At 43.9% G+C, this 21,584-nt stretch overlaps 1 protein-coding gene across 5 annotated transcripts in view; it reads right to left on the bottom strand.

Annotated features, from left to right (window-relative positions):
* Nucleotides 1-21,584, bottom strand: part of MAGI1 (membrane associated guanylate kinase, WW and PDZ domain containing 1) — a 661,265-nt gene that overhangs the window by 149,279 nt on the left and 490,402 nt on the right. The gene's annotated exons all lie outside the window — the stretch shown is intronic.

Genomic DNA, 21,584 nt, shown 5'->3' with positions numbered 1-21,584 from the left:
TCTGGGGAAAGATGCCATGTAGCAAAGACGACAGACAAAATGAGGTGGGGGAAGGAAAGGTTCCTCCTGTGCAAGCACTGGGTCATTACTGACCCCTAGAGGGACGCCGCTTTCACTGGCGTTTTCATGGCAGACTATAACGGGATGGTTTGCCATTGCCTTCCCCAGTTGTGACTACCTTTCCCCCAGCAAGCTGGGTACTCACTTTACCAACCTCGGAAGGATGGAAGGCTGAGTCAACCTGAGCCGGCTACCCAAGACCCAGCTTCCGCTGGGATCGAACTCAGGTCGTGGGGAAAGTTTCGGTTGCAATACTTCTGCCTACCACTCTGCGCCACACAAGACAAAATAAAGCAGCACCTTAAATTGAGGCTTGATATAGATTGTGTCTGCAACCACCACCATTTCACATGAAGAAAGTGTCTTATAGCACCTTAAAGACAAACAAACTTATCATATAAGCTTGTGTGAGGCAGAGTATATGACAGCATATGCCGTACATTTGTTTGTGTTTAAAATGTCAGAAGACTCTGTTGATTTTCTGCTGCAAGAGATTAAGATGGCTTTCCTTCAGGAAATACTTTCACAAACCAAGGCCTCTCTTCTCTGATAATTTGGGACATGGCCAGAGAGGGCCAGGACTGAGGGTATTCCTACTGGAAACAACTTAATTTTGTGGTTTTGCAAGGGCTTTTCCATACTTTCCTGCAGTTCTTCCATTTCACTGCAGCCTAAGGGCAATAGCCAATGGTGCCACTCCACTAATGCAATTGACACAAAAAACCCAGGGTCATTCCAGCATATGCTACTGGCATTGCACTTGAGGTAGCTTATGGTAGTGCTGTGTCAGTGTCATAAGCGGAGTGGCAGAGTTGCCTACTGCCCTTAGGCTGCAGTGAAACAGAAGATCTGCAGTTGGACATTGCCTTAAGAACAAGAGCTGCACTGGATCACGGTAAAGTCCTATCTAGTCCAACATTGCTCTCCCACAGTGGCCAACCAGATGCTTTTGAGGAGACCACAAGCAGGACATGAGTACACTAGCACCCTCTCACATATCTTTCCCAGCAACTGGTATACAAAGGCCTACTGCCACTGATACTGGAGGTAATATATAGCCATTGATAGCCTTATCCTCCATGAAACCTTGACACTTGCTCTCCTATACCTAAGGGCCTTTGGTGCATGGACCTGCAAGGTACATATGGATGAAAACATTTCTCACGTGGGCCTTTACGGAGAGTACATGCACTCTTTCACCAACCCCAAATCCTCTCAGTCAATTTATACAGGGAACCTGGGATTACTCTTGCTTTATTTAATTTCACAAAGCTTTCCTCTACAAGACAATACTTGCATGAAATATGTATTATCCACCCCCACATTTTTCATCTGTCCTTTAATGACAACTGCTAACATTTTATCATTCCCCTCCACCTTTATTTGTATTGCATCATCACATCTGTCAGAACTGCAGACTAATTTTCTAAGATGTTTGAGCAGTTTGTTTGTTTCATGTCAGTGTTCTTAATTTCCTAGGCATGCTGAAATCTAAAAGTTGCGGATCCCATTACTATTCAACATAGGGTTGTTTGTTAGCCCACACTGAATGAATTATACATTCAGAAATGTATGTATGTATGTACGTATGTATGATCTATCTATCTATCTATCTATCTATCTATCTATCTATCTATCTATATCTCAAGGCAAAGTTAAGCCCATTTACGCCCCACTGATTTCAGTGGGAGAGTTTCTCATGGTTAATTTTCTTTGACTGAAATCAGTAATTAAAAGTGCTATAGTTTGAATGGCTCACCAACACACTGGGGTGGGGGGTGGGGAGAGAGAGAGAGAATCTGGGTATTTTACATAGACTAGGAAAAAAGAAAATACTTCCAAATGATTGAGACAGAGATGTAGTGTTTTGAACCATGCATGTCCTACTTCAGTAATGAGTGCTCAAAGCAAAAATAAACAAATTTGTGTCAAATTGAATTTGTTCTCACTTGCCAAGTTAGCCCTTTGCTCACCCTGGATGCTCTGAGAACAAAGAGTTGCCTGGGATGTTGATTTATTCATCAACCCAAAGGTTGATCCATTCGATCTCATCTGTTTTTACTTGTGCTCTGAATACTTAGAACAGCCTCGTAAGTTTGAGAAGCTGGCCACTTAAATATAGACATTTAAAGCAGAACTTAAGATGAAGTTTCACTGATATCTGTCTCTCATTCTGTGGGCTCAAAAGGGTTACAAACACATTCTGCATCGCTGTGCAGTGCGATGATTATTCTCAGTGTCACTGCATCTAAGCAAACATTCCCAACTGCAATTCAAAAAGGGAGTAAAGAAAACAAAGGGCAAAGGAATCCCTGCACCCTCCTTTCTTGTAGTGAAATGACAGGCTGCGGGCTGGACACATGCCTGACAGATGGCATTTCAAAGGGTTTTTATGAACCATCTGGGATGTACAGAATGAGTCAAACCACATGTACAACCAGCCCAGGAGGGTTTTCCTGTTCATCGTTACTCAAGAGGAGACAACAGAACAACCAAACCAAAGTCAGTGCATTTTTCTAGGATCATTACTTTAGTAATAAGCACCCCCTTCTCTGCTGAGTTCCTGAACAGGTGAAACCTGAATACACAATTAATTTTAACTACAGTATCGGACGACACCACTACACCTTCCCAGGAAGGGATTTCTAATGTTTTTGAACATTAGCAATTGATTGTATTGGAATAGTTTTCTGGGAGGGACTTGGTCAGCTTTTGAAAATGCCCTTCTCTGAATTTTGCAATCAAGTTCTCAAATCCCTAAATATATATCAAAATGCATATATTAGGAGAAAGTTCACACATGGTTCAAAAAAGTTATATCAGAAAAATTGCTTGCAAAAATGTGTATATTAGACCAAATTGTATACAACAATGCTTGTATTAGGAGAAATGTATGAAAAAAATGCATATCAATCTTCATACAAACTTTTTTTAAAAAAACTCAAATTTGGGGGATAAACTGAACTTACGACTGGAAACCAAATTGACAGATTCGTCTATCCCTAGTCTAAAGGTCCCCAACTTGTTTGGATGAACCAAATTTATTAAACTCCTCTAGGTAATTTAAGAGACAAATTAAGAGCCCCTGCAAAAACATGAAAGCTGTTTTTCTGTGATACAATCTGATGACACTCTGAGAACCTGTGTATGAAGATGCCATCTGGATCAGGCCAATGAAGTAGTTCCCTGCCTCCTGGCCGGGAAACACTTACACAGCCCCACCATACTTAGCTCCTTCATAACATGTTCTTGGAGCTGCATGCACCTCAAAGAAGCAGTTTACACGGCACAGAAGTGTAAATCAGACCTAAAGTGTAAATCAGACCTAACTATTTTAGAAGTGGTTTTGCCTAGACAGATTTGGGGTGGTCAACATTTTTGCCTTATTTCAGAGCCCACATGGGGACCACACTTCCTAAACAGGGCCAAAAGTCCAAAAGGCTTCTAAGAGTTACCATGATGCCGAGATTGTTTTGATGAACTACACATACATGAGAGCATCCAAGGCCTCAGATGCCTGTGCCCCTCCCTGTTTGGATGGAAGGGTCTCCACTTCCTCCTGCCTCTAGCAAGTAATCTCAAGTGAGTAAGGGGGTGGGAAGAATCCCATTCATGTTGGGGGGGGGGGCTTTGTCCTGGTGATGTTATTGAGAGCTTGCTGCATGCCTAGAGGCCTAAACAATTTGGAGAGTGTGTGTGTGTGTGTGTGTGTGTGTGTGTTTTAAACCACTGGATGAATTTTAAGACCACAAGGAAGTTTCTGCTACATTATTCTATCATATTTTTTTCAGATTATTTCTGAATCAGACGTGGTTGAGTTTGGCTATGATTCAGTGGTCCAGAATTGAGTTCAGAATGGGGCCATTTTAGCCTGAATTCTTATTCATCAACCTTTGGGCATGTTGTGTTGTCTTCTTATTCAAAACCTGGCAACCACAAATTATATAATCAATTGAGTTGCATTCTATATAAACCAACCAAAATAAGCCACTACAATCTATACACACAACGAAACGTATGAATGGCAGTTCCTTAGGCATGTTTCTTGAACCAATCAGTCTTTTCTGGGAATTGAGTTCTCCTGCTATTACAACTACAACCTTTACATTATTACTTAAAGACTAAGTTTGGAAGCAGGGGGTGAGATACACTTGGGAACAAAGTAAACAATCTTCTATGGCAGACTTCCCCAACAAGGTGTGTTAGACTACAAGTCCCATCATCCCCAGCCAGCATGGTCATTGGGAGTTGTGTCCAACACTTCTGGAGGGCAACAGGTTGGGGAAGGCTGCTTATGGCATACAATTCCTTAAGCCCTGAGCAGAAGAAAATTAAAAGTGGGAGGGCTGCCAGGTGAAATACAGGACTGTGTCTATGTGTGTGTGTTGGGAGAGGGGGTTACTAGCAAGACTATTTTGGAAATCACACAAATATAAATGAGAGCCTCTTAAAAACACACACAGCTACATCTCTCTCTTGGGGCAGTTCCACAGATAACAAGTTTGCATTCTCAAGCTGGGTAACAATGTTTTTCTTCCACTAGCTTCCACTAGCACTCTTATGCCATATACAATGTGTGAGTATAAAGTATAAAACATTACAGGTGTGACTTCTGTTGGGTGCAATTCCCCATGTCTGCTTGGAACAGCATTCCCCAACCTGGTACCTTCCAGATGTGTTGGACTACAACTCCCATAATTCCCATCCGGTATGGCTAAATTGGGGAATCAACAATGTAGTTCTATTCTTCCTAACTGGGCTCCCTTTCCCCAATCTGCACTTTTGAACTACAAATCAAGTAATGTTCTTGTCCTTAAAATCTTCAACAACTCTGGGGAGCCCATATCATTGAAAGGTCACCTTCTTCCTGCCATGTCATCTGATAATGCAAAAAGTCTGCTTCGTCTCTTCTGCATCTGTCACCTAAATCACAGTTAAATGGCAGGCAGGGAGAGCTCTGCGGATCTGCTGACAGCAACAAGAGAACAGAACAGACAGAGACAACCTGCTCCATCTCTAGAAAAAGCAACCTGATTAGTGGCCAGGCATGAACATGAACTAATTATGTGTGGCACATAACTGGAAACATCCCAGTAAATTGTGACAAAAACCTGAAAAATACATCCAATGGCAATATCGCAACACAGAACTCTTTCACTGTCAACAGACACCATGTCTAACCTCTCAATGAAGCTGCATTGCTAATCTGGTTTTTACTTGCCTGAAAGGTCTCAAGATTGGAATAGACATACAACAATGAATGAGAAATGTTTTACTTTTTGTAAACGGACACCAAAATGTAAGACATCTCAGTATCTAATAAAAGCATTCATCATACAGGAAAGAGATGGAAATGGTAGAAGGTACTACTGTAAGTAGCTCAGCTACTACAATAGTGATTTCCGACTATTTTATCCATGACCATTACATGACAGTTCCGTTACTGTTTAGGTCATTTAGGAGGCATTGTTCTAGAGGTTTCCTCAAGAAAGGCTCATTCCATAGAATTTGCCACACATTGGGGCAAATGTCATGGAAAACCACCCCTGTGACAGCGGGGAAGTAGATGCTTGAGTGTGATATTCATTTCCTGCGCATCCTGGCTCTAGGTAGTATCTTCCTTTCTTCTTAGGATCAAAATACAAGCTACACTAATTGCACAGTGTAATATTATTTCCCCTATGGAGTAGTAAGTCTGCACAACCCCAGTTCAGATCAGGACCACCACATACCTTCTCCACCACCACCATTTGCTTCCCTCCCACCCCTGCATGTGGAGTTTCCATTGGCCCCAAATCAGGGCCACACACACGTACTGTAGAGTAAAAAAGAAGATAAGCCCCAGCTAAATGCTACGCAATTATAGCAATGTGTAGTTTGATTCTTATTGTCCTCTCTTCTAAATTTCACCAGCTACTACATCAAGCAAGAACAGAAGTGGATCCATTCTCCAATAAAGAGAAGGAATAGCACAACCCTAGCAGCCGTAGCTGAAACAGTGGGAGTGGCTGATGACTCCAGACTCTGAACCAGACTGCTTCTCCCCTGCCTGCACCCCCAACCCCATTTTTGCTGCAGGTGGAAAGGGGAACCTGTCACTGCCCCCTTCTCTCTACAACCCAATGTGTAAATGAAGAGGAACAGCTGCTGTCTAGGGATGGGAGTCTTCTGTTCTTCCTTGACTCAGAACAACAGCTGTTGCTCCAAGGCAATTCACGCTCCTAAGGCATTTACTGTCTGAACAATGTCCGCACTACATTGTAAGTTACTGCCAGCTTGGTTCCTTTGCAAGGAGCCTAAATCCCCCAAAGTTAAGAGACTTGATTGCAGAGCAAGTCTTCAAAGCAAAATTTGACAAATTAATGACTGTTATAGAACACCCACATCAGCAAAGCAGTTCAGGAAGGGAAAGTGAAGGGCAGACAAGTGAAGGTGTAGTATATTTATTAGAGGTGTGCGCTAAAGACAAGATTTGGGTTGGACCCCGCTTCAGAACACAGGCTGAGTCTGTTCCAACCACTTCAGGCATGACCCACTTTGCCTCTGGCCCAAAGAAGAACCTCACTTCAGAAAATCCAATGCTCAGTGGACTTTCATGGGAAAATGATCAAATGGCTATAACGTTTTACAGAGTTGTATGAAATTTACAGGCATTTGAGTGGATAAAACTTGCTAAATTTCAGGACAAATAGATACAGGGGGGTTGGGGCAAGGAAAGCCTTTACAGTTCGGGGTCGATAAAAAGGGCTTTGCTTCCCCACTGTTGCTTTGTAGGCAATTTTATGAAAATGGCATACATCACTGTGGTGGCCCTAGGTAAGTAACCTGTAAGATTTTAGGCAGATAAATGCATGGGTAGGGAACTGGGATGAATGAAAAACCGTTTGAGGCTTTGCTTTTTTCCACTGATCAGTTGACACCAACTGATAAATTGTTCCTTCTACATCTGTTTCAAAGTCATTGTGAATGGAAGAAAAAAAAGGAGGACCCTGGTAAAGTTATTCCCTGGTTGGAAACTGGAGCTGTTAGTCACTAACTACACTCCTCTTCTCCCTCCTCCCTCTCTGCAGTTTTCCTTTTATAAAAAGCTTGGAGGAGAAATGTAACCTTTTTTTTTTTTACAGTTTAAGATTGTCTGTCCGCTTGTATCCCCAGTGTCAAGGGCTCCTTGGAGGGCTCTCTCAGTCTAATCCAGTAGCCAAGTCCAGACGCAGACAAAGGGATTCTTTTCAAAGCTTTATTCTTCTTTTACAACTTACAGCTCTACAGGTAGCAACTAGATCTGAGCAGCAGCATCCCTATGCCCTAAGTTGGAACAGTTGGTCCCCGTTTGAAAGGGAATTACTGGCAGACCCCTGAATATAAGGACTAGGGAGAATCCCTCCCCTTTTCCCTTGGATCCTCTGGGCGCAACCGTTCTTTGAGCGCCAACCGGGCGCTACGCCTCCTTTCCACGCTCTCCATTTGGCGCCGCTCTCTGCATCTGCGCCGTGCATCCAACCAGTCTGTTATCGGTGCTGGGTCACTCCCTGGACTGCTTTCTAATCTAGGAATGTTGGTGGGAGGAATCTCTGTCAGCTGCGGGCCCTCGGAAAAAGGGGCGCGCTCCTCTCCCAGGAGCGACTGCTCTTCCTCCGAATCAGAACTACTCTGGGATTCTATGGGCTCAGTGTCCACCCTGACATCCAGAAACTCTGAAGCGGACCCAAGGCTTTGGGAGGAGCCCGATTTGGATCATACCACTTTGGGAAAGCCTAGCTTCTTCTCAGATAAAGCTCAAATTGCTCCCCTTTGGTTCTGGATAAAGGCTTCATTCAAACTGGATGCACTCCCCTAATATTTATTACACAACATTTGAAGTATTTAAAACAGTTTCTCAGGTAACTATAATACACCAACATGTCGTTACAAGGCAGCATATTCCTCGTACAGGGATGTAGGATTAAGAACAGATAAAAGGGAGTCGTTCTTCACAAACCACATAGTTAAACTATGGAATTCGCTACCATGAGATATAGTATGGGCACCTATTCAAATAGCTTTAAAAGGGAATTAGACAAATTTATGAATGTTAAGGCTATCACTGGCTATATCTACCTCCAGTATCAGAGGCAGCTGTCAAGGGCTCCTTGGAGGCCTCTCTCAGTCTAATCCAGTAGCCAAGTCCAGACACAGACAAAGGAATTCCTTTCAAAGCTTTATTCTTCTTTTACAACTTAACAACTATACCGATTGCAACTAGATCTGAGCAGCACAGTACCTATGCCCTAAGTTGGAACAGTTGGTCCCCATTTGAAAGGGAATTACTGGCAGACCCCTGAACTTAAGGACTAGGGAGAGTCCCTCCCCTTTTCCCTTGGAGCCTCTGGGTGCAGCCGTTGTTTGTGTGCCAACCTGGCACTACGCCTCCTTTCCGCGCCCTCCATCTGGCGCCGCTCTCTGCATTGGCGTCGCGCGTCCACCAAGTCTGCTATCTGTGCTTGGTCACTCCCTGGACTGCTAACTAAACTAGGAATGCTGGTGGGAGGAATCTCCGACAGCTGTTGGTCCTGGGAAAGAGGAGCACGCTCCTCTCCCAGGAGCGACTGCTCTTCCTCAGAATCAGAACTACTCTGGGATTCTATGGGCTCAGTGTCCACCCTGACAGCAGCATGCCTATGTACACCAGCTGTTGGGGAACATGGGCAGGAGTGTGCTATTGTGCTCACGTCCTGCTGATGGGTTTCCCACAAGCATCTGTTTGACTATTATGTGAATAAATAGCTAGAAAAGATGGACCCTTGGTTTCATTCAGCATGGCTCTTCTTATGTTCTTATGTATGCTTCCACTCTGTTGCACAGACATTAGACTGTGATGTGAGGACAAATTAAAGATCTAAATAAGTATATAAACAGATATTTAGAGTGAGTAGGAAGAAGCATATTGTTACACTTTCTCCCAACCTGGCAGGCAGAGCTCATTTTTTTCCTAGGTATCTAGCCAAGCAGATCAGAGAAAAGGCAAGGCAATATGGCATGCTTAGACACTTCACTCCTTTCAGGAGAAGGAAAGCAATTCTTCCAATAAAGGCAAACACAGTAAACGGATTCAGCAACCTTCCCCAACCTAGTGCTCTCCAGATGTTTTGGACTACAACTACCAGGATTCCTGACTGGCCATACTGGCTGGGGCTGATGGAAGTTGAAGTCCAAAACATCAAGAGGTTACCAGGAAAGCTGGATTAGAGGAAGTGAAAAAAATATGGTGAACACCTCAACTGCTCACTCTGTAGGGAGGCTGTATCTCACAACATGAGAACCTTTGATTTAGCTACATTAAACAGGCTGTAGCTCAGAGGTAGAATACATACTTTGAATGCCAAAGATCCCAGGTTCAATCCCTAGGTAGGTACAACACCTATTTCCTGCCTCCCAGCTGAGCAGAGCAGAGCAGAGCAGAGCAAGCTGCTCCAGCTGGTCCAGGGACTACAGAAGCAGGCAAGCTCCCAGAAAATAAACGAACAGGGGGAGCAAACAGGAGTTGGCCAGGGGAGTTCGGCAGGGGAGGTCAAGGGGGAGGCCCCTAACATTTTTTTTCATTTTCATTTTTTATTTTTTTAACTAACTTTTTTCCATTTATTTGTCTTGTAACACACATTTTCACACCAGTGGGACTCTGCTTTTAACCTCTACTGAGTAGAGAAGCAAGCACAGGCTAGTCTAGAACAATCACAAAGCTAGACACAAAAAGGGAAAAGAGGCTATGGAAGGACAAGACTCTCCAGTAGTGGTGACCTGCAAGGTGTGTGTAATGTTTGTTTTCTTGCCTGAGAACAACATGGCCTACACCTGCAACAAGTGCAAGTTGATCACGCTGCTGGAAGAAAAAGTAAGTGGACTGGAGCGGCGACTGTCGACCCTCCGGGGAATAAGAGAACACGAAGAGTTCTTGGACAGAATGGGGGAACTACAGCAGCAAAGGGAAGACCAGAAGCTTGAAGAGCAACAGCAAGATGAGGCAGTGGGAAATGCTGAGGTGAAGAAAAATGGGGTAGAGGATACTCCTTGGAAAAGGGTGACAGTTAGGAGCAGAAGAACTAGACGCCTCTGCACCAGTGGAAGCAGTGGAGCTGTGGAACCGATTCCAGGTACTTGCAGATGAGACTGGAGGACAGCCTGCAGAGGAAGAATCAGAGGGGAACCTGCATGAGAGTGAGCAAAAGGCTGAAGGTCCGTCAAGTAGAGGTGATGAAACCCAGGCCTACAAGAAGAAGAAGACACGAGTGGTAGTAGTGGGAGACTCCTTGCTGCGAGGGATCGAGACCCAAGTATGTCGCGAAGACCTGTGGACTCGCCAGGTATGTTGTCTCCCGGGGGGACAGATTAGAGACGTGACTGAAAGGTTGCCTGCACTCATAAAGCCCACTGACAGGTATCCCTTTCTTCTCATCCATGTGGGAACAAATGATACTGCCAAGCGGAGCTACGAAGAGATCACGTCAGACTTTGAAGCTTTGGGAAGGAAACTCAAGAACTTTGGGGCCCAGATAGTTTTCTCATCCATCCTTCCAGTAGTTAGAAGAGGAATAGAAAGGGAACAAAAAATACTGTGGGTGAATGACTGGCTATGAAGGTGGTGCCGACGAGAGAGATTTGGATTCTGGGACCACGGGCTATACTTCCTGGAAGATGGGCTGTTGGCTAGGGTTGCACCTCACAAAGGATGGGAAGAATGTGTTTGGCCACAGCATGAAGAACTTCATCAGGAGGGCTTTAAACTGAATCCTACAGGGAAGGGAGATGTAATGTTGGGGGTAACAATGGACGTAGGCGCATGCACTGCAATGGAGAGAACAGCTCTGATAGCTCCCAATAATAGTCTTCAGACACATATAGGAAGAAAGCCAGACTATGAAGCACATGGTCTTCGATGTCTATATACTAATGCCCAGAGTATGGGAAACAAACAGAATGAACTCTTAATACAAGAGGGAAATTATGACCTGATAGGTATAACTGAGACTTGGTGGGATGACTCTCATGACTGGAATACAGCAATTGAAGGATATAACTTGTTCAAAAAGAACAGGAAGAACAGAAGGGGAGGTGGGGTTGCACTGTATGTGAAAAATACATATCTCTGCACACAAATACATGAGGAGGAGGAGCTTGGTAGCCCCACCGAGAGCATCTGTGTTGAAATAAATGGAGCAAAGAATAAAAGGAACCTGATGGTTGGAGTCTACTACCAGCCACCCAATCAAGGAGAAGACAAGGATGAAACTTTTGAAAAGCAAATAGCCAGTGCTTTAAGGAAGCATTATGTAGTAGTAATGGGGGACTTCAATTTCCCCAATATTTGTTGGGAGACAAATTCTGCAAAACATGGCCCCTCCAGGAAATTCCTGACTTGTGTGGTGGATAACTTCCTCCTACAGAAAGTAGAGGAAGGAACTAGAGGATCGGCTATCCTTGACTTGATCCTAACCAACAGAGATGACTTAGTGGATAAAGTAGCAATTACAGGAACTCTGGGGGAAAGCGACCATGTTGTACTTGAGTTCTTGGTTCTAAGGGAAGCAAAAGCTGAGTGTAGTCAAACGCGTACCCTGAATTTTGTTTTTTTGTTTGCTCAGTCATGTCCGACTCTTCGTGACCCCATGGACCATAGCATGCCAGGACTTCCTGTCCTGCGCTCTCTCCCAGAGCGTGCTCAAGTTCATATTCATTGCATCGGTGATGCTATCTAGCCATCTCATCCTCTGCCGTCCCCTTCTACTTTTGCCTTCAGTCTTTCCCAGCATCAGGGTCTTTTCCAGAGACTTTTCTCTTTGCATTAGGTGGCCAAAATATTGGAGCTTCAGCTTCAGTATCTGTCCTTCCAATAAGCACTCAGGGTTGATTTCCTTTAGGATGGACTGATTTGATCTCCTTGCAGTCCAGGGGACTTGTCAGAGTCTTCTCCAGCACCACAGTTCGAAAGCATCAATTCTTCAGCGGTCAGCCTTCCTTATAGTCCAGCTCTCACAGCCATACGTTACTACTGGGAAAACCATAGCTTTTTGTCGGCAAGGTGATGTCTCTGCTTCTTACTATGCTGTCTAGGTTTGCCACCACTTTCCTCCCAAGCGTCTTTTAATTTCATGGCTACAGTCACCGTCTGCGGTGATCTTGGAGCCCAAGAAAATAAAATCTGTCACAGCTTCCATTTCTTCCCCTTCTATATGCCAGGAAGTGATGGGGCCAGATGCCATGATCTTCGTTTTTTTAATGTTGAGTTTCAAACCAGCTTTTGTACTCTCCTCTTTCACCCTCAACAAGAGGCTCTTTACATCCTCTTCGCTTTCTGCCATTAGGGTGGTATCGTCTGCATATCGGAGGTTGTTGATAATTCTCCCGGCAATCTTAATTCTGACCTGTGATTCATCCAACCCGGCGTTTCTCATGGTGTACTCTGCATACAAGTTAAATAAGCAGGGTGACAATATGCAGCCTTGTCGTACTCCTTTCCCAATTTGGAACCACTCGGTTGTTCCATGTCTGGTTCTTACTGTTGCTTCTTGACCGTCGTACAGGTTTCTCAGGAGACAGGTAAGGTGGTCTGGTACTCCCATCACTTTAAGAATTTGCCACAGTTTGTTGTGATCCACACAATCAAAGGCTTTAGCGTAGTCAATGAAGCAGAAATAGCAGAAACCCTGAATTTTAGGAAAGCTGATTTTAATAAACTCAGAACAATGATCAGTAAGGTCCCATGGCAAGCGACGCTAACGAGAAAAGGAGTCCAAGATGGGTGGGAGCTTTTAAAAAAGGAAATTCTCAAGGCACTATTACAAACAATTCCAACAAGAAGGTGGAAGACAACAGAAGAAGCCAATGTGGCTTCACAAAAAGCTTAGGGATGACCTGAAAACAAAAAAGGACACATATAGGAAGTGGAAAAAAGGCCAAGTAACAAAGGAAGAGTACAGGCAGATAGCACAGAATTGCAGGGATGGCATCAGGAAGGCTAAAGCTGAGAATGAGCTGAGGTTAGCAAGGGATGCTAAAAACAACAAAAAAGCTTTCTTCAGCTATGTGCATAGTAAAAGGCAGAGGAAAGAAATGGTGGTTCAGCTATTAAGTAAGGATGGCAAAATGATAACAGAGGACAAAGAAAAGGCAGAGGTGCTCAATTCCTACTTTGGCTCAGTCCTCTCCCAAAAGAGGGTCTATGACCCCCCTGGCAAAGGCGAGGTACAGGCTGAAGAGGCAGGATTGCAGCTTGAGATCGAAAGGCATATGGTCAAGGAACACCTAATTACTTTGAATGAGTTCAAATCTCCAGGGCCAAATGAACTGCATCCTAGAGTAATAAAGGAACTGGCAGAAGAACTCTCAGAACCGCTGTCTATTCTCTTTGAGAAATCATGGAGGACGGGGGAAGTGCCAGATGACTGGAGGAGGGCTAACGTTGTCCCTATCTTCAAAAAGGGTAAAAAGGAAGAACCTGGGAACTACACACCAGTCAGTCTGACATCAATCCCAGGGAAAATTCTGGAGGAGATGATAAAGGAATCCATCTGGAAGCACCTTGACAACAATGCCGTGATTACTCGAAGCCAACATGGATTTGTCAAAAACAAGTCCTGCCAGACAAATCTGATCTCATTTTTTGATCAAGTAACCTCCCTTGTAGACTGTGGGAATGCTGTAGACATCATATACCTCGACTTCAGCAAAGCTTTCGACAAAGTGCCCCATGATATCCTGATGAGCAAACTAGCTCAAAGTGGGCTAGATGAAACAACGATCCGGTGGATCCACAGTTGGCTACAGAATCGGACTCAAAGAGTGCTTATCAATGGGACCTTCTCAAACTGGGGAGAGGTAATGAGTGGGGTACCGCAGGGCTCAGTCCTGGGCCCAGTGCTCTTCAACATTTTTATGAATGACTTGGAGGACGAGGTGCAGGGAATGCTGATCAAATTTGCAGATGACACAAAATTGGGCGGTATAGCTAATGCTTTGGAAGACAGAAACAAAATTCAAAGTGATCTGGATAGACTGGAGCGCTGGGCAGAAAACAACAGAATTACATTTAACAGGGATAAATGCCAAGTTCTGCACCTAGGATAAAGAAACCAAATGCACAGTTACAAGATGGGGGATACGTGGCTCAACCACACTACAAGCGAGAAGGATCTTGGAATTGTTGTCGATCACAAGCTGAATATGAGCCAACAATGTGATGAGGCTGCAAAAAAGGCAAATGCTCTTTTGGGCTGCATTAATAGAAGCATAGCTTCCAAATCCCGGGAAGTACTAGTTCCCCTCTACTCAGCACTGGTTAGGCCTCATCTGGAGTACTGTGTCCAGTTCTGGGCACCACACTTTAAGAAGGATGCAGACAAACTGGAGAGGGTTCAGAGGAGGGCAACCAAGATGATCAGGGGACTGGAAACAAAGCCCTATGAAGAGAGACTGAAAGAACTAGGCATGTTTAGCCTTGAGAAGAGAAGACTGAGGGGAGATACAGTAGCACTCTTCAAGTACTTGAAAGGTTGTCACAGAGAAGAAGGCCAGGATCTCTTCTTGATCATCCCAGAGTGCAGGACACGGAATAATGGGCTCAAGTTACAGGAAGCCAGATTCCAGCTGAACATCAGGAAAAACGTCCTGACTGTAAGAGCAATACGACAATGGAACCAATTACCTGGGGAGGTGGTGGGCTCTCCCACACTGGAGGCCTTCAAGACGAGGCTGGACAGCCATTTGTCAGGGATGCTCTGACTTGGATTCCTGCACTGAGCAGGGGGTTGGACTCGATGGCCTTGTAGGCCCCTTCCAACCCTACTATTCTATGATTCTATGATTGAACACACCAAGCAAACCAGAGGTTCTTCCTTTCCATAGGATGAGGATCCCCTCCATGAGGAAGCAAAGATGGTTTTGTTGTTGTTGTTCAGTCATTCAGTCGTGTTCGACTCTTCGTGACCCCATGGACCATAGCACGCCAGGCCTTCCTGTCCTGCGCTCTCTCCCGGAGCGTGCTCAAGTTCATATTCATTGCATCCGTGATGCTATCTAGCCATCTCATCCTCTGCCGTCCCCTTCTCCTTTTGCCTTCAGTCTTTCCCAGCATCAGGGTCTTTTCCAGAGAGTTTTCTCTTCGCATTAGGTGGCCAAAATATTTCAGCTTCAGCTTCAGTATCTGTCCTTCCAATGAGCACTCAGGGTTGATTTCCTTTAGGATGGACTGATTGGACCTCCTTGCAGTCCAGGGGACTCATAAGAGCCTTCTCCAGCACCACAGTTCGAAAGCATCAATTCTTCGGCACTCAGCTTTCCTTATAGTCCAGCTCTCACAGCCATACATTACTACTGGGAAAACCATAGCTTTGATTAGACGGACCTTTGTCGGCAAGGTGATGTCTCTGCTTCTTACTATGCTGTCTAGGTGTGCCATAGCTTTCCTCCCAAGGAGCAAGCGTCTTTTAATTTCATGGCTACAGTCACCGTCTGCGGTGATCTTGGAGCCCAAGAAAGTAAAATCTGTCACTGCTTCCATTTCTTCCCCTTCTATATGCCAGGAAGTGATAGGGCCAGATGCCATGATCTTCGTTTTTTTAATGTTGAGTTTCAAACCAGCTTTTGCACTCTCCACTTTCACCAACAACAAGAGGCTCTTTACATCCTCTTCGCTTTCTGCCATTAGGGTGGTGTCATCTGCATAGTGGAGGTTGTTGATAATTCTCCCGGCAACCTTAATTCCGACCTCTGATTCATCCAACCCGGCATTTCTCATGATGTAATCTGCATATAAGTAAAATAAGCAGGGTGACAATATGCAGCCTTGTCGTACTCCTTTCCCAATTTGGAACCACTCAGTTGTTCCATGTCTGGTTCTTACTGTTGCTTCTTGACCCTCGTACAGGTTTCTCAGGAGACAGGTAAGGTGGTCTGGTACTCCCATCACTTTAAGAATTTGCCACAGTTTGTTGTGATCCACACAATCAAAGGCTTTAGCGTAGTCAATGAAGCAGAAATAGACGTTTTTCTGGAATTCTCTTGCTTTCTCCATGATCCAGCAAAAGTTGGCGATTTGATCTCTAGTTCCTTTGCCTCTTCGAAACCCCGCTTGTACTTCCGGTAGTTCTCGGTTCGCATACTGCTGAAGCCTAGCTTGTAGGATTTTGAGCATCACCTTGCTGACATGTGAAATGAGCGCAATTGTGTGGTAGTTTGAACACTCTTTGGCGTTGCCCTTCTTTGGAATTGGAATGTAAACTGACCTTTTCCAGTCTTGCGGCCATTGTTGAGTGTTCCAAATTTGTTGGCATATTGAATGCAGCACTTTAACAGCATCATCTTTTAGGATTTTGAATAGCTCAACTGGAATACTGTCATCTCCGCTAGCTTTGTTGTTACTAATGCTTCCTAAGGCCCACTTGACTTCACTCTCGAGGATGTCCGGCTCAAGTTCAGTGACCGCACTATCATGGCTATCAGGGACATTCAGATCTTTCCTGTATAGTTCTTCTGTGTATTCTTTCCACTGTGTATTCTTCTTAATCTCATCTGCATCTGTTAGGTCCCTGCCTTTTTTGTCCTTTATCATGCCCATCTTTGCACAAAACGTTCCCTTGAGATCTCTGATTTTCTTGAAGAGATCTCTAGTTTTTCCCATTCTGTTGTTTTCCTCGATTTCTTTGCATTGTTCATTTAAGAAGGCCTTGTTGTATCTCCTTGCTATTCTCTGGAACTCTGCATTCAGTTGGATATATCTTGCCCTTTCTCCCTTGCTTTTCGCTTCCCTTCTTTCCTCAGCTACTTGTAAAGCCTCATCAGACAGCCACTTGGCTTTCTTGCATTTCTTTTTCTTTGGGATGGATTTCGTTGCTGCCTCCTGAACAATGTTACGGACCTCCGTCCATAGTTCCTCAGGCACTCTGTCTATCAGGTCTAATCCCTGAAATCTATTCCTCACCTCCACTGTATATTCATAAGGGATATGATTTAGGTCATACCTGAATGGTTTAGTGGTTTTCCCTACGTTCTTCTATTTAAGCCGAAATTTTGCAACAAGAAGCTCATGATCTGAGCCACAGTCAGCTCCAGGTCTTGTTTTGACTGACTGTATAGAGCTTCTCCATCTTTGGCTGCAAAGGACATAATCAATCTGATTTCGATATTGACCATCTGGTGATGTCCATGTGTAGAGTCATCTCTTGTGCTGTTGGAAAAGAGTGTTTGCTATGATCAGCGTGTTCTCTTGGCAAAACTCCATTAGCTTTTGTCCTGCTTCATTTTGTACACCAAGGCCATGCTTGCCTGTTATCCCAGTGATTTCTTGACTTCCTACTTTAGCATTCCAATCCCCTATGATGAAGAGGACATCTTTTTTTGGTGTTAGTTCTAGAAGGTGTTGTAGATCTTCATAGAACCGATCAACCTCAGCTTCTTCGGCATCAGTGGTTGGGGCATAGACTTGAATTACTGTGATGTTGAATGGTTTGCCTTGGATTCGTACTGAGATCATTCTATCATTTTTAAGATTGTACCCCGGTACTGCTTTTCCCACCCTTTTGTTGACTATGAGTGCTACTCCATTTTTTCTAAGGGATTCTTGCCCACAATAGTAGATATGATGGTCACCTGAATTAAATTCGCCCATGCTTGTCCATTTTAGTTCACTGATTCCCAAGATGTCGATGTTCAATCTTGCCATCTCATGTCTGACCACCTCCAGCTTACCTTGATTCATTGATCTGACATTCCAGGTTCCTAAACAATATTGTTCTTTACAGCATCGGATTTTCTTTTCACCACCAGACACATCCACAGCTGAGTGTCCTTTTGGCTTTGGCCCAGCCACTTCACTCTTTCTGGCGCTGCTTGGAAATACCCTCTGCTCTTCCCCAGTAGTGCATTGGACACCTTCCGACCTGAGGGGCTCATCTTCCGGCATCATTTCTTTTAGCCTTGTGATACGTTCCATGGGGTTTTCTTGGCAAGAATCCTGGAGTGGGTTGCCATTTCCTTCTCCAGTGGACCACATTTTGTCAGAACTCTCTGCCATGACCTGTCCATCTTGGGTGGCCCTGCACGGCATAGCTTATGGCTTCACTGAGTTACGCAAGCCCCTTCGCCACAACAAGGCAGTGATCCATGAAGGGGTTAGGGGACTACATTGCCGAATATCTTTGCAGGAATGGTAACCCAGTGGTAGAGAACGTGCTTTACATGCAAAAGTTTTCAGCTTCAATCGATGGCATCTCCAGGTAGGACTGGGAAAGATCCCTGTCTGAGACTGTGGAGAATCACCTCCAGTCAGTGTAGACAATACAGAGCTATATGGACTCGTTCATAAGGCAGTTTCCTACATCTCTGTTATAGGGTAGCATGCATTTCATGGTACATGTTACATCTATCTTGTATAGGGAAAGTGGTGAAAACTTAGTGACTCTGCAATATAGTCTCTATTGTCCCTTTAACAGGCTGATTTTGTGGCAGCACAAACAGGATCCAGTGTTGCCCCCTACTATTGACTAGATGCCAATGAATTTGGAGCCACAAAGTGATTAGAAGCAAGCAATGAATTTCAGTTTTGTCCATGCGCACCACAATAAAACAGCAGCACCACCCAGGGATGTTGTATACATACCTCTTAAGAAAATCCTCTAATCCATCACTAGGCCAAATAGCTTGTAGATTACTTTCATTAGGTTAATCAATAATAATCTCCAAGAGAGGATTACAAATCCTTTCCGTGTAGACTTCACAAGATAAGAATATAGTGATGGTGAGATGAGAACAGTGGGTTATTAAATTAATAAATTAGGTCCCTCGAACTTTGTCTGAGAGCAAGCAGGCTATAGGGTATCGTCTGTTGAATATATCAAGTGATAATAAGTATTCAAGCAATCAAATAAGTTTTCTTTTGGAATTGAGTGCTTAGACACAGAAAAAGTGAGGCAGTAAATCAGTGACAGACTCAGGAAATAGGATTATATTAATGGGGTGGAGACTGGCCATGACCTGGTGGTAGACAGAGCACAAGCTTTACATATATGAAGTTCCAGGTTCAGTCTCTATGATCTACAGTTAAAAGCCTCTCAAGTTGCATGTGGCTACAGCTAAACTGGGAACAGGACATGTGCACACCCCGCTCCCAAGCTCTTTGTGTATTGAGTACTAAGGTCTGCATAGGAGCTTGTAAGCATGTTCAGCTGAACATGCTTACATCATTTCCGTCCTGTCTTATCAGGGTTTCCAATCAAGTTCACCTGCGTAGGACTTCTCTCTCAGTCAGAATAGACAGTCCTGGACTACATGGAGCAATGGTTTGACTCAATATAAGGCAGCTTGGTATGTTCACTGAGAAGCAGATAGCCATCAGATATTAATGGAAATTATCTGCAGATAATTAACTGAATAATGTAGTAATTTTATGTTACTGTTTGACTGTGTATATGCAAATATAATTCTAAAAGAGTTACAATGGACATACTTCTTTGAAACATGGCTACTTCCCATATTTCCCCATCAGTAATCCAGCTGACTGCAAAGTCTTCCTCAGGTTTAACCTCACTCAAACTTGGAAAGTTTTATGCTGTTGCTTCTCAGTACAGGAGGAAGGAACAAATAATGGATGGGAAAGAACTGTCAAGCCATGAAATCAGGGCTCAGGGCTTTAAGATCCCTCAGACAAGAAGAAGAAGAAGAAGAAGAAGAAGAAGAAGAAGAAGAAGAAGAAGAAAAGCCCCCTTTCCACACATCCAGTATCACTAATACAGTGGAAAAGCTAAAATACTCTTTCCCTTGCCCTCCTGTAACTACATTTTGGTGGTTAGATATAACAATTGCACTAAGCAAACATTCTGTATTGTTGAATTCACCTCATATTTAGGAATTTTACCATAACATTTCAACTTAATCTACTTGCTTGTAACGTAAACAGACAGTTGCTTTTCATGTTTTCCTTAGTGGGTATGATAGTGTTCCTCAAACGTTTTGAAATGCGCTCCTCCCTTCTAAGATTCTGCTATCTTCTGAGGATCTCCATCTCAGCCCAAAGCATCTCGTCCACATGTGAATGTGCAGAGATCCTGGCACACAGTTGTGTGTATACAGACTGTTCCTGTGTGCAAGGATCTGTGAGTTAGGTTAGCGATACCAAACTGCCACTAGAGGAAGAATAGAGCAGAATCCCTCTCTCCCCTTCCAAAAGTCACACACAAGAAAATATAAGAAAAAAGCAGCAGTTCTTCCTAACTCCCTTCTTCCAAAACCATACTGGAATTATAGGGTTGTAGGGGGACAATCACCCCTACAAATCCAAAGTGAATCTATGGAAGACCACTGTCAGGGAGTCTGACTAGGTGTTGGCTAGTGGAGGAAGAAGTCTACCACCTGAACCAGAATTTATTCCTCCCTGGAACGTTGCACCATCACCTCCTCTAGGACCCTGAGCTCCCTGATGGAATTTAAGAATCACTGGTATACAACTATCAATTCCCATGCTGTAAACAAAAACGAGTCTCAGATTTAAAAGCTTAAAAGTGTAGACACTAGTCATTCTACATACAGACCAGCAATATCCATCAGCATCCATTCAAAATTTTGTGCAATGGATTCACTTAACTGCCAGCAAAGAATAAGCCAAATAAGTGCTCCCTTGGGGTGGTAAGCAATTAGAAGTCAGCACATTTCACAATAACCATTGCAGATTTAACTCGTTTTATGCCATTAGTGAAACGAGGAAGGTTCATATCGATTTTATTAATTTTTAAACACATATTTTAGATTAAGGTTTTTAAAAACCCTTCCTACCCTGAGGCTTTTGGGATGGGATGTGAAATAAATTACTACTACTTATCATTTCCGTCATACTTTTAGAATCAGTGTTGGATAAACATACAACCATTCTAAATGGTCAATTGGGGCAACTCACCAGTATTCACCTTGGGCATGAGATAGCTAAGTGAAGCAATGCAGTGCATAGCCAAAGTGGTGCATGCCAGCATCACACGTGACACCAGAGAAAATACAAGGATGTAGTTCTTGGTTTAACAGTGCTTCACTGTTTACTGATGTGTATGATCTGAGAGTTGGTATTGCAGGATTTCCCTCCAATGTCACAAAGGATCTTGGAGTATACTTCAGCCAGCTGGGTAGCTAAATGTCTTGGGATGTCCCTATTTATAATTTTTATTTCTCCGCTTAACGATCTGTGAAGTAGGTTGGGCTGAGACACAATCAATATGCTGAGGGACACCCAGTGATTTCCTGTGTAGATTTACATTCAATTTGACTACCTCATGCCCAAAACACTGCCCACAGCGGCACACTAGCTATTTAATTAGAAGCTAAATAAGTAGACGGAGTGAGCTCCCGTCTTCAGTCCCAGCTTCTGCCAACCTAGCAGTTCGAAAGCAAGAAATTGCAAGTAGATAAATAGGTACCGCCTCGGCGGGAAAGGTAACAGCGTTCCGTGCACCTCGGTGTTCAGTCATGCCGGCCACATGACCACGGAAGCGTCTTCGGATAGCGCTGGCTCTTCG

This window comes from Heloderma suspectum, chromosome 2 (genome assembly GCF_057233095.1).
Source record: "Heloderma suspectum isolate Gila_16-S chromosome 2, 16-S_ref, whole genome shotgun sequence".
NCBI lineage: Eukaryota > Metazoa > Chordata > Lepidosauria > Squamata > Helodermatidae > Heloderma > Heloderma suspectum.
The sequence above is the reverse complement of the archived record's forward strand: the minus strand, read 5'-3'. Positions and strand labels throughout refer to the sequence as shown.